This window comes from Lithobates pipiens, unplaced genomic scaffold (genome assembly GCF_037356315.1).
Source record: "Lithobates pipiens isolate NorthernLeopardFrog02 unplaced genomic scaffold, aLitPip1_a1.2 Scaffold_19, whole genome shotgun sequence".
NCBI lineage: Eukaryota > Metazoa > Chordata > Amphibia > Anura > Ranidae > Lithobates > Lithobates pipiens.
Genome location: NW_027507764.1, coordinates 219,874,432 through 219,890,926, shown reverse-complemented (window position 1 = coordinate 219,890,926; position 16,495 = coordinate 219,874,432). Strand labels below are relative to the sequence as shown.

At 38.7% G+C, this 16,495-nt stretch overlaps 1 protein-coding gene across 6 annotated transcripts in view; it reads right to left on the bottom strand.

The window, feature by feature from the left end:
• PDE1C (phosphodiesterase 1C) overlaps positions 1–16,495 on the bottom strand; it is a 1,119,495-nt gene that overhangs the window by 236,036 nt on the left and 866,964 nt on the right. The gene's annotated exons all lie outside the window — the stretch shown is intronic.

Below are 16,495 nucleotides of genomic sequence, written 5' to 3'. Positions count from 1 at the left end.
CGAGATTCTATAACATCCTATAATACCAATAGGCAACAGAGGTAAATAGACTGATTCATAATAGACTGATTTATTTGAAGATGTATATGACTGCGGCTCTGATGTAGCCAGTGTCTAATTGTTAGGATACATTTTTTTAGATTACTGTATAATGATATGGAACATCTGAGTTACGGCTCTTATTTATTGTCATCCATGCGGCTATTATTGCTTTATAATTATTTGAAGGGCTGTGGATATAATGTATATCATTATAATAGGTATTGTTCTTTAGACATATATGTTTGTGGTTTTGATGTAGGTATGAGCTAGAGATTTTATTACTTATTTTAAGTAAGGTTGCCTTTTTTACCTCCGTTGCCTATTGGTATTATAGGATGTTATAGAATCTCGCTGTAACATTTTTTAGCTTTTTTGATGTTTTAACATGTTCATGAGTTTCCTGGCGTTGAATTCTGATTATTCCCATTGTGTATGGGCAAAAAATTTATAGGAAGATAGGTATGGACTCAGCCCATAGCAATGATTATAGCCACACCTGTAAGTAACGGGAAATTGGCCGTGAGTGGAGCCCACAGTAAATGACTGTGTGGAGTTGACTATAGCAAAATGGGTGCCGGCAGCTGCTCAGTCAACTATCCCTATTTTGTCCTTGAATGTCTATAAGAAAATGACTGTGGTGTTAGTTGTGATACGGACCACGAGAAAATGGCCGCGGTGCGAGGTCTACGGTCACTAGTATTACTACGAGCTGTGGGCTATAGGAAAATGGCCATTAACTATCGAGATTAGTATTATGTTGCTGATGTCTATTAGATAATGGCTGTAGGGCTAGTTGCGTTACGGGCTATAGGAAAATGGCCGCTGAGTGAGGTCTATAGCTATCATTACTATTATAGACTACAAGAAAATGTCCACCAATCATGGACATTTAAGCGTCTGTCCCCCTCCTATATTCTATTCCCTGATGAAGTCACATGATTAGTGACGATACGCGTAGGATTGGATGAGGAGGATACCGGAAGTGACGTCCGGGGTACAAACGTGGAGTTCGTTCGTTTCTATGCTGTAATTTTGCTTTTGATTGTGTGATTAAATGTGAGTACCCAGGACTTTGTCCTTTTTATAATAAAGTATATTTGGCAGTGCATACTTCACTATTGGAGCTCCCTTTCTCTCTTTTATGGATATGATCTGTGGTGTATGGCTGAGAATCTAGAGGCGATTTCCTGCAGTACCTATACCAGTTGATAACAACATTGTAACTGCTGGAATTGGGAATTATTTGCCGTTTATCTTACAGCAGGGAGGTAAGGTGGCCATTGCACTCAGTGTGTAAACACCCGACTCTGAGGATTCACAAGATCACTGGTGGAATTATTATTATCTTTTCTTTTCACGGAACTAGTTTACTTTATGGTGAACAAAGCAGTTGCAATTCAACTGCTCAAATTCCGCGCCATGTGAACAAAAACAAATAAGAAATATACACAAAGAGCAGCTCCCTAGAAAAGTGAAACAAACACCTGTAAAGTGATAACAATGATTAAGGGCGCTCTGTAAAAATATTAATCTAAACCACTAGTTTGCCAAAAAAATTTTTTTCTAAACCACTGAATCAGAATGGCTGAAAAAAAGTGCTTAAAATAATGTGAACATCACCAAAGTGAAAAATATGCACATATATAATAACAATAATTATACTAGAGAAATAGTGAACATCAGTGAACCACCATACATAGTAATAATAATTAACAATGTAAAGTCCCAATAACGTGTCTCTACAAAGAATGAATTCTGTCGAATTCTGCCGATCCGGAAAGTGGAAAACAAATAGTAATCGTGATAGAGCAACGATTAGCAACACGTCGGAAGAAAACTTGCGACTCCCTCCACCATGAACGTAGAACTACACCAGTAGTGAGGATACAAGTCCAAACTGCTTACCAGATCCGTTTGACCACTTTAATTAAAAAGTAAGTCAAACAACGCTTGTACAGGATAATGCCTGCTCATATGGACACCAATGCAGATGATGGTAGATGGTGTGTCATTGTTATCTAGTTTACTTTATGGCACAGTGTGGATTCACATACTGCATGATCTGATATACATTACTTTGATGTTATAGATAAGAGACATTCTTATTTTGATTGGACTTTTCTTCAACGTTTTTTCAACATTTTTGTTCATTGGATGCACTTTATGGATTGAGACACAATTTATTGCAATTTTAGTATTAATCTATCGTATTCACTGTATGCACTTTATGGACTGAGACACGATCTAGAATTCTATTATACTCTCAGTAATTATTAATTTTTTTACTGTCTGAATTTATTTTCATTTTCAGTATAAATTTATTTTCACTGCATGCACTTTATTTGGAGTATTTGATTATCCACATTGCATTTGATTGAACATTGTTTGGTTGGCACTAATGCACTTTAGAAGGTGCACATTTATAGTAATAAGCTTTGAATAGTCATATGTAGCTATTTGTATTATTTATTAGTATTTATTCATTTATTTTTGTGGAGCGCAACACCATTCATTTACCTGATACCACATTTCTAGGGGAGGGTTTGCACCCCTGTCGGTGTTTTTGTTGCAACCATAGCTGCTTTCTTGCTGTTTGAACCATTGTGGCACGAGGTTAACTATTAATCACTATCTATACCAAGGTGTGTTAGTAGTGCAGGGATTTCCTTTTTTGTAATACAATATATAGATGTGACAGTGCAAAGAAAAGTGGGATAGGGAAGGACCTAGCTCACAAGCCATTTAAAGTGGTAGTAAACCCATTATTTTTACTTGTACCTACAGGAAAGCCTATAATAATAAGGCTTACCTGCAGGTACAGTGAATATCTCCTAAACCTGCGCTGTTTAGGAGATTTTCTGCATGCATGCAGCCGGTGACGTCACCAGCGCATGTGCTCTGAAGGTCAGGCATACTGTGCCGGACTTTCAGTGCTGGTACCGTAAATTAGGGCTCCTGCGCACGTGTGCGGGAGTGACTTAATCTCGGCCCCGGTCACTCATGTAGCCAGATCCTGCGTACCCAGAAGGAAGATCGGGTAAAGATGGAAGCCCTCTCAGCAGTGACAGCGTACCGCTGGAGGTCTGTTTTAAGGTAAGTCTTGCATAATGTGCTAGTATGCTATGCATACTAGCATATTATGCAATTGTCTTGTCGGGGAGAGTTTTTTTTTTTTTTTTTTTTACAGTGGTTTACTACAACTTTAAAATGGCCCCTTTACAATAATGTAGATCATGCGAGAGCACAGTCCAGATAGTGTTGGTGCCATGTGCAAATAGTATGAATGCATGGGGGGATAGTGTGGATGCAGGTGTGCATAATGGGTGTATGGTGCAGACACTGCAGGTTCATAGTGCAAATAGTGTGGGCATCAGGTAAAAAAATAGTTTGGGTGGATGCTGTGAGTAGTGTGGGTGCACTGTGGGCTTATTGTGGGCACATGTTTTTAGTTAGCAACATCTCACCTCTGTCCACTAACCATAATCAATTCCTGTAAAAATGAATGAGAAGAATATTTTAATAAAATTATCTGCAAGTTATGTGAGCTTTAATTTAAATTTGAATATAGTAATATTTTTACGCATTTTTTTTTTTTTTTTTATAAGTCTTAGATATCTAACACTATAGCACACAATTATAAAAAGACAGAAGAGCAGTTGTACCATTCATACCAGTCAGATGTTTTTTTCTGCAATATGTACAAGGAAAAAAAAATCTGCAAATTTGGCTCCAACAATCATTGGGGTTGATTTACTGTTCACTTTAGAAAGTGAATATATTCACCGAGCTTTGTAAATAAGCGTAATAGGGTGAAGCTGTGTTGACTGCAATTATCCAAACATATACAAGTAAGAATTCATTTTTTTTTATCATTTCTATTGCACATGACTGGGTATTCAAAGTGTATACCCCCCCCCCCTATTGTTTTGACCCTTGGACTGTTACAGGATATTTTAAAAAAATCAGATCCAGCAGATCTAGGATATGTCCAAGGGATAAGTGACATTAAGAGAAATATTGCTCCTAATCATAATGCTGTAGGGGGATCTTAGGCTACTTTCACACTGAGGCACTTTACAGGCGCTACAGCACTAAAAATAGTGCCTGTATAGTGCTTGTAAAGTGTCTCTTCTGTATCTCCAGTGTGAAAGCCTGAGGGCTTTCACACTGGAGCGGTGCACTTGCAGGACGGTCAAAAAGGTCCTGCAAGCCACATCTTTGCAGTGCTATAGGAGCGGTGTATTCACCACTCCTAGAGTGCTCCTTTCCATTGAAAACAAAAGGGCAGCGGCGCAAACAGCGGTGCTTTGCCAGCGGTTTTAACCCTTTTATCAGCCGCTAGCAGACTAATAACGCTGCTAAAACGACGGTAAAGTGGCGCTAAATATAGCACCGCTTTACCGTCGGCGCCCACCCCAGCGTGAAAGTAGCCTTATGCCGCGTACACACGATTGCAATTTCGGCCAGAAAAAGCCTGATGAGAGCTTTTCATCAGAAAATGCGACCATGTGTATGCTCCATCGGAATTTAGCTGTCCAAATTTCCTCCAGCCAAAAATTGATAGCATGTTCTCAATTTTCCAGACAGAAAAACTTTCTATCGGTAATTCCCGATCGTGTGTATGCAATTTCGGCATGCCAAAAATCACGCATGCTCAGATTAAACTACGAGACAGAAGCTATTGGCTACTGGCTATTGAACTTCCTTTTTCTAGTCCCGTCGTATGTGTTGTACGTCACCACGTTATAAACGATCAGAATTTGGTGTGACCATGTGTAGGCAAGACAGCTTGAGCCGAATCCCGTCGGAATTCTGTCGGGAAAACCATCAGAGCTTTTTCCGACGAGAATTCCGATCGTGTGTACGCTGCATTATTGTCACTGACTACCAATGCTTTGGCAGACAACTTATAGCCACTGGCTACCAACAAAAAATGTTTTGCTGTTGTGCAAAGTCCCTGACCATTGCACTGTATAAGTTATGTTGTACATTAGACACTCCTGATTTTCACACTTTATGCTGAATTGTATGGTATATAATCCCAAACCCTGCATTCTATATGCTATGGAGCATGCTGCGTACTCTGACCTTTTACTCCCATAACCATACCTATACTGTCATACTCAATACAACATAGTATGTAACATGTCAGAGTATGCGGTATGTGTGTTACATAGTTTTAACCCCTGTATATGTCATGTTGTACATTACACTGTCCAGATCCCTGCACTTTTTATATGTTATTGTGTACCTGCCGAATGCTTCACTTTGTGATGTACTTGACATTTTATATGTTAGGAACATGATACAGTATAGAGTGAAGCATTCGGGGCCTCTTGTTGCAATATTCTATCCCATGTGGTCAGAAACCTCTATAGTGGATTGACAGTATAAATCCTACACTTGACTTTCTTCTAAGACATTGCCCTAACTTTTCAACACAATAAGTACCTACAGTATAAGCCCATTTTAAATACTGTATTTGTGATCAATGTCACAATATTAGCATTTCATTCCCTAATCTGCACTGCAGCATATATATTTATTAAGCTTAAGCCTTTAATAGCAAAGTTTATTGAAGTCTAGTTTTCTAGAATTACTCTTACAAATACAAATAATATCAATTGTACTGACTTATGAAAATGTGCTTTGTGTCCTCATTACTTATAGGATTTATTCTTGGATTTTCCCTCATTAAAAGCAACAAATACCTTTACCATCTGGTCAGTTTGAGTTCATACAGCCATGACATGACAACCATAACCATACACAGGCAATAAATGGGTAATTGTTTCAATATTTTCAAACGCAACTTTCTTTATTCTCCCAGTTTAGGGGCATTGTAGTATTGGCTCCTTTTTGTTATTTGTGACCAATTTGGAATATGGAGCTTTGGCTTGTTGAGGGGTGAAAGGTGAGATTTTGCAGACAAAGATTTTCTGTATGCATATTCATTGATTATATAGGCCACTATAAATAGAACTGACTTTTATTGTAAATATTTTAACTAATCTTGGACAAGTTGCAATCTTCCAGTAAAGATCAAAAAATGCCCACAAGATGTTAAAAAAACTAAAAAAATATCAGGAAAGTCAGTGTAAAGCAGTGTTTATCAACCTTTTTTTTAATCAAGCCACCATTTAAAATTTTGAATCTCGAGGCACTCCATTCTAAAACGTAAAAAAAAAAACTAAACTACTACTTTTACATAATGTAGTAAAATCCAGACATATAGGGCACCCAGCGTTTGGGGTAATGTATTCTTCCAAAGGAAAACCACCTTTGCACATTGGTACTAAGTAGTATTCCAATGGTTTCTCTCTCTCACTCAACTAATATGACGCCAGTGCTAATGGAGTGGGGCAAACAAGGATGCCGTGCCCTCCTTATCAACCAATGACATCATTGGTTGATGAGATATCAATGACTAGAAGTTGTAATGGTGCACAATGAAAACTTGTGCTTTGCATAACTAAAAGGCAGGCTCAACCGCCCACTGGCTTGTATATAATTTTTGGGCAATTTTTAGGCATTTTGCCAAAGCACCCCTGAAGAAACCTGAAGTAACACTGATTGAAAAAGTTTGACTCTGCTGTCAGTGATGGGCAATTTTAAATGAAAGATGTATTATAGGTGATAAGAACACATGGTGGATTTCAGTGATGGGTGATATGTACAGTACTATATAATATGTGATATGTATAATAGTGTTGGCGATATGTATTTTAGTACTGCTGATATGTATTATAGTATTGATGATTTGTATTATAGAAATGGCAATTAGTATTGGCAATACGTACTATAGTATTGGTAATTTATATTGCTGATATGTAATATAGTATTGCCAATTAGTATTGAAGATATTGTATGAATTACAATACTGGCAATTAGTATTGGTGATATATATTATAGATTGCCTTTTAGTTTTGATGATAAGAATTATAGTCTTGGCGATTAGTAATACTGATATGTGTCATAGTATTTTCGATTAGTACTGAAAATATGTTTTGGCAATATGTATTGGTGATTAGAATTGCTGATTAGTAATGACAATATGCATAATAGTATTGGCGATTAGTATTGCCGATATGTGTTATACTATTGCTGATTAATATTGCCAATATGTATTGGATGATATTGTAGATATGCGTTATAGTATTGCCAATATGTATTATAATAATGGTGATTAGTATTTCTGATATGTATTTTAGTACTGCAAATATGTATTATAGTATTGCCGATCATTTTTGCCGATATGTGTTATAGTATTGCCGTTTAGTATTGCTGATATGTATTATAGTATTGACAACTGGTATTGGTGATTTGTGTTACATATCGCCAATACTTATCAGCAGTACTATTACACATATTGATAATACTAATCGCCAATACTATAATACGTATTTGTAATACTAATCACCAATACTTTAACAGACATTGCCTCTACTAATACTATGTTACATATTTCCAATACTAATTGGCAATACAGGTTATGGGAGTGGCACTTAGTATTGCAGATATGTATTATAGTATTGGCAATTAGTATAGCCAATATGTATTATAGTAAACCTAATTAGTATGTGTTTTAATATTGGCAATTCATTTTGGCGATATGTAATATAGCATTGATGATTAGTATTGGAGATATGTATTATAGTATTGGTGATTAGTATTGCCGATATAATAGAATTGAACTGTGCACAAGATGTTAAAAACTAAATAAAGCAAAAACTCAAATGAAACTATGTGAGCAAAACGAATATGGGAATTTGCCAATTATAATGTAGCAGCTGTTGCAGCCCAATCCAAGCTCCAAGATGTGTCCAAAAAAAAAAAACCCTAACCATACAGACCATAGGTGGCGCTAAAAACATGAAAAATACAGTAATGTGATATACTAAATCAGTAATATAAGGATATAAAGTATTTAAACAGTGTTTCAAAAAATCTCAAATCAGTCCAAATATAATATAGCCTTGGTTAAATATGTATTTTAGCATTACCATTAGTATTGTCAATATGTGTTATAGTATTGCAGTTTAGTATTGGTGATTTGTAGTATAGTATTGGCAAATAGTATTGCATATGTATTTTACTATTGCCTTAATGTGTTTTATTATTGCAGATTAATATTGCAGATATTGGTTATAGTATTGCCAATTAGCTAGGTGATTTGTATTGTAGGTTTGGCCAATGTGTATTATAGTATCACCATCACCAATATATATTATAGTAGATTAGTAATATTAATGATTAGTATTGCCGATATCCAATATCATATTGGTGATTAGCATTGCCCAATTGTAATTTAGTATTTCCGATAAGTGATGTAGTATTGTCGATATGTATTATAGCATTGCCGATATGTGTTATAATATTGCTGATTAGTATTTGTGATATGTATTATAATATTAATGATTAGTATTGGCGATATGTATGTTAGCATTGCCGATAAGTGTTGTATTATTGGAACTATGTATTTCTCATATGTTTTCAACAAGTGTTTTTTTGGAATACAAAATGATGTTATCATAATTTGAAGTGATGTGTAATTATCCTAAGTGCTGAAACTTAAAGTCCCATGTGGTTTCAAGTAATTTTTAAAAGAATGAGAATGGGATGCCGGCACTAAGGATGACAAACATTCAAATTCTACAGAGTGGAGAATAACTAATTTCAAACAAACTTTAGACTGTAGTCATAGCAACCCTAGAACCATTAACATACATGATGTGAAAATCATATAGCAGTGATTCTGGATAGTTTTTGTGTAAAATATTTCTATAAGATTTATTCAGGATCACTGCTATACTGTCTCTACATCATGTATAGATGTTGTTCTGGGGTCACTTTGACTACACGTTAAACTTGTTGACAGGTCAGTTTTCATTATTTTACGTATAATGTGATTCCTATTTTGCATTCCACATTAGATCCTGATGAACTATTCATTGTCTATTATGTGATGGACATTGAAGGGATAAAACATGAGATGCTGCAACAAATTGTCTTACTTTGGGGTTCTATATCAAATAAACTGTGGACTCTGGACTGAGGCACCATCGTTACTTAAAGGGTGAATATACCCTATATATTCCTGGCTCTGCATCATGCTAAGAACCACAGGTCAACTTTGCGGACTTAGAAAGTAGTTTTGACTCAAATATTGTCAGGCGGATAATCCGGCCATGTGTGTGCTAGTCCGCCATACTTTTGAAGTGAACGGACTTTCCCGCACACGGAGGAAAGTCCATTCATTTTGAACGCGGCTCCAGGTAACCAGGACTAGCGAAGGAAGTCAATGTCGCCGCCTACGATGGCGAGATTGACACATCGCTGCGCGGCCCCCCACCCCAAAGCACCTTGTCCCCATGTTTGATGAGGACAAGGGCCTCTTTCCGACAACCCTGGCCGTTGGTTGTCGTGGTCTGCGGGCGGGAGGCTTATCGGAATCCAGGAGCTCCCTTTTAATAAGGGTGCCCCCAGATACCGGCACCCCACCCTATGTGAATGAGTATGGGGTACAATGTACCCCTACCCATTCACCTGGTGAAAAAAATGTAAAAAAAAAACAAAAAAAACACACAAGGGTTTAAAATAATTTATTGCACGTCTTGGGGGGTCTTATTCCGTCTTGAGGGGTTTTCTTGCCGGACTCCTCCGCTATCTTCTGCTAGCTCTTTTACTAGCAGAGGAGCCCGGCTTTCTTCTTCGTTGCTGCCTAGGGGTCTTCTTCCGACTTAGGGGGTCTTGTCCCCCTCTTCGGTTCTTTTTGCCGGGCCTCTGCTTTCTTCTTCCAGCTCTTTTACTAGCGGTGGCCCAGTCTTCTGTCGCCACCGCCTTCTCTTCTTCTTCTTCTTCTTCCTTGAGATGTTGACTCAACGCTCTCTCTGGCCGCAATGACAGGGACACGGTGTGCGGCGACTTATATAGGGACATCACCGGGTGATGTTCCCCACCCATTATGATGTCACAGTCCCAGCATTGCTTAGAAACTATCCCCAATTTTGTGGACACTATAACTTTTGCCCAAACCAATCAATATACGCTTATTGTGATTTTTTTTTTTTTTTTACCAAAAATATGTAGAAGAATACGTATACGTACAAAGAATACATTCACTATATAGACCACTTATGTATTTATACATGTTGATCATATCCTCCATAATCTCCTCTACTCAAGAAAGGTAACATTCAGTTCCTATAATCTTTCCTCATAGCTGAGCTCCTCCATGCCTCTTATCAGTATGTTGCTCTTCTCTGTACTTTCTCCATTTTTGTGAACTGGTGCCCAAAATTGAACTGCATAGTCCAGATGAGGTTTTACTAATGATTTGTACAGGGGCAGAATGATCTCTCTCTATCTCTCTCTGCATTTCATACCTCTTTTAATACAAGAAAGTATTTTGCTTGTTTTGGAAACAGTAGCTTGGCCTTGCATGCTATTTTTAATCTTATAATCTTTCAGAACACCCAGATCTTTCTCCACCATTGATTCATACGCAGAGGCGGACTGACAACTCACGGGGTGCCCGGGCAATAGGAGAAGATTATGGGGCCTCGAGCAATAAGAAATTATGGGGACCCCAGGCAATAGAAGATTATGGGGCTACACAGTATACACACACAGAATACACATACACACATTGAAAAGGTACTGGAGAGGCGGGGCAGCTATAATCTTGGGATTTTTTTAAAAAAAACACAGATTTTTACATACTGTCCCTGATATTATTGAGGCTGGCAACCCTGATGGGGCCCCTTCGTGGCATGGGGCCCTCGGGCAGTGCCCGAGTGCCCGAATGGTCAGCCCTCCCCTGTTCATATGATAAGTGCATATTTGTACCCCCAAGTGCATAACTTCATATTTATCAACATTAAAGTGGATGTAAACCCATTCTGTACCCTTGTACCTACAGGTAAGCCTATAACAAGGCTTACCTGTAGGTACTATGAATATCTATGAATATTTACACTTCATGCAGCCGTTGATGTCACCTGCTCATGCGCTCTGAAGGGGTAGTATACCTGTACCATCCCTTCAGAGATCTATAATTACTTGGTAAAGACTTAGATCCCTTTTTAAAGTAGTGATAAACTCTATGAAGAAAAAAAAAAGGTTTCCACCTGCAAGGCATAATCATAATGTGCTAGTATGCACCACATACAAGCTCATTATGAAAGACTTACACTAAAACAAAGCTCTCCAGTGGCACTTTGCACCACATACTTGCACATTATGAAAGACTTTCCTTAAAAAAAACAAAGCCCTCCAGTGGTGTTCTGTCACCGCTGCAGAGGTTTCCGTCTTCACCCGGTCTTCCTTCCAGACTCGGGACGTCTGACTGGTCGAGCCATGCTCGGGGGAATCTTGGCCGCAGCACACAGCTCTGAAGGAGGGCACAAGTATGCCGTTCCTTCAGAGCGCATGTGCTGGTGATGTCACCGACTGCTGCTCGCTAGAATATCATTTAGGAAATATTAATTTTACCTACAGGTAAGCTTTATTATTTATAACCTTACAAGTAATAGACATGTGCATAATGGAAAAATGTGTATTGATTCGTTTCGGATAGATTAGTTATGTTACTCATTTTGTTTCATTATGGAATTCGTTTGGTTTCATTTTCGTTAAAATTCATTTAATTTATAAATATTCTAACAAATTCCAGCTTTCAGAATGATCAGAATTTGGCTCGGTTTACTGATTCCAATTCTGTGTGAAGAAATAGCTGTATATAACTGCATCCTTAACAACCATGAGTTATTATCTGTCAGCGGGCTTTCCCACTGACAGGTGAATGTAAAGATAAAGCATGACAGCAATTGCCCACCAATAGAAAAATGTAAAAATAAAATAAAAATAGCGTTGGGTCCCACCCCCAGCCCATACCAGGACCTTCGGGTCTAGTATGGCTTTCAAGGGCAACCCCACGCCAAAAAAATAGCGTGGGGTCCCCCCCAAAATCAATACCAGGCCCCTTATCCCCTCTGAGGCCCCCCAAAGCACCTTGTCCCTATGTTGATGGAGACAAGGGCCTCTTCCCAACAGCCCTGGGCTGTGGTTGTCACGGTCTATGGGTGGGGGGCTTATCAGAATCTGGAAGCCCCCTTTAACAAGGGGGGCCCTAGATACAGCTCCCCCATGTGAATGGGCATGAGATACCCATTCACCAAAAAAGCATCAAAAAGTAAAAACCACAGGAAACAGTTGTCCCTCAATGTAGATCCATCGTCAATCACAATGCCCGAAAATTTGAAAAAAAAAAACGCTTTGTCTCCTAAGAAGCTACCTGCCATCTACCTTCTCTTCACTTAGACAGCTCTTATATAATTGAGGGGTGGGGCCACTCGGCTAAATTACTCAGTGACACCGCCCCTTCTGACATCATAAGACATCTTCCCACACGCGATAAGCACCCCACCCACGGACCCCGACAACCACAGCCCAGTGTTGTCCGTAAGAGGCCTTTGTCCCCATCAACAAGAACCCATATAGCCTAATATGGTTCGGGGGGGCGCTCACTTGCCCCCCCCTTCCTGACCTGACGGGGTGCATGCTCGGATAAGGGTCTGGTATGGATTATGGGGGGGGGGCTCCACGCCGTTTTTTATTTTGGCGCCTTTTTTTAGAAAATATTTTCTATTACCGGGCAATTGCCATCATTCTTTGTCTTTATATTCATCTGTAAGTAGGGAAGCCCCCTGCCAGATGATGACTCATGGTTGTTAAGGATGTGGGCAGCCAGGTTCCCGGCCTGCTGCTTGACAACCAGCTATTTCTTCACACAGAATTCAAATTGGGCGATCGTTTTTTTGAACTGATACAAATTCTAATTGTTCTGAAAAGTTGGAATTCATTACAAAACGAATAAACAAAACAAATTTTTACGGATTTCAACTAAATTTGTTAGGCCGCGTACACACGGGCGGATTGTATGGCCTACTTAGTCCGTCATACAATCCGACAGGCAGTCCGTCCTACTTTAGAATGAACGGACTTGACCACACACGGATGCACAAACAGTCCGTCGAAAGCTTGCGCGATGACGTGTACAGCACGTACGACGGGACTAGAAATAGGACGTCGAATATACAGCAATGCAACCTTCCGCCGTGTAAATCCTTTCTGAGCATGCGCCATTCTTAGTCCGTCGAACTAGCCTACTCACGAGCGAATTGTCTGCTGAAACCAAAGTATGACGGACAGTATTACGGAAATTCCGAAATACTTAGTACGCCAGACTGCACGCTGAAAAAGTCCGCTGAAGCCCACACACGAGCGGACTGTTGGCCATACAGTCCGCCCGTGTGTACGCGGCTTTACTATTCATTACTATTTCATTTGGAGATTTGGATACATCCTAACCCAATGGCCCATACACACGATCAAAAATTCTGCCAGCAAAAGTCAGATGTGAGCTTTTGGTCAGAAATTCTGACCATGTGTATGCTCCATTGGACTTTTGCTGGCAGAATTCCACCAGCAAAAGATTGAGAGCAGGTTCTCTATTTTTCAGTGGGAAAAAGTTCCTATCTGAAAATGCGTTTGTATGCGATTCGGACGCTGAAAAAATCATGCATTCAGGGAAACAATTCAACGCATGCTCGGAAGCATTGCACTTCATTTTCCCAGCTTGTCGTAGTGTTGTATGTCACTGCGTTCTTGATGGTCGAAAGTTCCGAGAACTTTTGTGTGACCGAGTGTATGCAAAGCAAGCTTGAGTGGAATTCCGTTGGAAAAAGCATCCAAGTTTTTTCTGATGGCATTTCTGATTGTGTGTATGGGGCATCAGAATAACCAAAAATTTGGCCGAATTTGTATTCGCACTGAAACTAATTGCACATGTCCAACATGTACGTAAAAATAAAAACAAAGTTTACTACCTTAATGCCAATCCAGTGGTACTATGCCAGTCAATAAAGAGTCCCTAAAAATAGAAGCAATGGCTTTGAAATAGCAAAGCTCAATTCATTTAAGGAAATGTGGATGCATGACATCTGGTCCAGGAGCTTTATTCACTTTTATTCTGTCCAATATTGATTCATTTGGGGTTATTTCAATATCAACCCATTATGAACTTGAGTTCCCCCATGCTCCTTTGAATATACAGAGCTGAAGAAGATATTTAATAAATTTGCCTTCTTTTTGTCCACAGTCACACACTCCAGATTATTTTGTAAAGGGCCTACATGCTCAAACCTGACCTTTTAAAAAAAAAATGTGGTGGGGTTGTCCTACTCTCTTTTGCAATCTGTTGTTTTGCAGCCTTGATTTCCCTTTTACATATTCTGTTATATTCTTTGTAACGCTTAAATGATGATAGTATTTCTTCATTTTTATATTTTTTTTAAAAACTCTCTTCTTATTCTTTATAGCTTTTTTTAATGTTGGTCATGAGCCACATAGGTTTTATTTTTTAGCCTTTTAAATGTATTGCCCATAGAGATATATTTTGCAGTGTATTCGCATATGATCATGTCTTGTCAAGCCCACTTTTGTTATAATGCAGAGATCACATTTCAGTTCAATTCAAAGCAAAATCATACCAACAAATTTATTTCAGTAACCTTTTTTTTCCATTAAACTGAATTTGGTTTACTCTTTGCCTAAGATGAGTGAACCAAACTGGGTGGATTGGAATTCAGTCGGGATTTTACTAATGTGAATGCTTTAAATGGGGGAGGGTAGGAGGTTTATTGAAAGTTCCCTCATCTCTCAATCTTTGAATGAATAGAAACAAAGAAGCAACCTAATCACAAAGTATGTCAAAGGATGCTTTGAATTGCATGCTTGTAAGGTGAATTGGATTTTCAAGCAATAGGTTTATTTCTCCCTTTTGCTCAGAACTTGAGAGCCTGAATAGTAAATGGCTGTTGTCAATTACCAAATACATAATGATATTTAAATAATCTGGGGGCCTCAGATGTCTAAATACTTGGATAAGTGTTTTTTTTTATATTGGAATAATTTTACATTTATCACTGTAATGTATTTACAGTGCCTTGAAAAAAGTTTTCATACCCCTTGAAATTTTCAACATTTTGTCATGTTACAACAAAAAATTTAAATGTATTTTATTGGGATTTTATTTTATAGACCAACACAAAATGGCACATACTTGTGAAGTGGAAGAAAAATAATAAATTGTTTTCAATTTTTTTTTACACATAAATATCTGAAAAGTGTGGCATGCATTTGTATTCAGCCCCTTTACTCTGATACCTCTAACTAAAGTCTAGTGGAACCAATTGCCTTCAGAAGTCACCTAATTAGTAAATAGAGTCCACCTGTGTGTAATCTGATCTCAGTATCAATACAGATGTTCTGTGAAGCCCTCAGAGGTTTTTTAGAGAACATTAGTAAACAAACAGCATCATGAAGGCCAAGGAATACACCAGACAGGTCAGGGATAAAGTTTTGGAGAAGTTTGAATCAGGGTTAGATCATAAAAAAAATCCCAAGCTTTGAACATCTCATGGAACACTGTCCAATCTATCATCTGAAAATGGAAAGCATATGGCACAACTGCAAACCTACCAAGACATGTCCACCTAAACTGAAAGGCTGGGCAAGGAGAGAACTAATCATCAGAAAAGCAGCCAAGAGGCCCATGATAACTCTGGAGGAGCTACAGAGATCCATAGCTCAGGTGGGAGAATCTGTCCTCAGGACAACTATTAGTCATGCACTTCACAAATCTGGCCTTTATGGAAGAGGGGCAAGAAGAAGTCCCGTTTTCAGTTTGCGAGAAGCCATGTGGGGGACATAGTAAACATGTGAAAGAAGGTGCTCTGGTGGGATAAAACTTTTTGGCCTAAAAGCAAAATGCTATGTGTGAAGGAAAACTAAAACTGCACATCACCCTGAACACACATCCCCACCGTGAAACATTGTGCTGGCAGCATCATGTTGTGGGGAAGCCTTTCGTCAGCAGGGACAGGGAAGCTGGTCAGAGTTTATGGGAAGATGGATGGAGCGCTAAATGTGATAAAGTGCTAGAAAGATGAAATAACAAAATAAATAAACCTGCAGCTGCTGTCCACAAGGTGCTAGAAACTCAGAAAACAAATATAAATATATATATATAAACAGTACTTGCAGGAATATGCAAACCCACATATGCAAATGGTTAAGTGCTCAAAAACATGTATCAGTGTGTGAACACTGGCAGTGATAAATGATCAAATGACATCCATATTAAAAAAAGAAAAAAAAACACAACAAACACAGTCTCTTTCAAAGTGTTGGGTGCTCCAAACAAATATATGTGCTTCCGGTTTTCATAACCATTGAACGGTACTTCTGCCCTCTGTGCAACGCACGCCGACCAGTGGCAAACCAGGATGAGTGTATTCTCTGCACTGATGAGAAACATGGTGTTGGCAGCATCATGTTGTGTGGATGCTTTTCTTCAGCAGTGACAGGGAAGCTGGTTAGAGTTGATGAG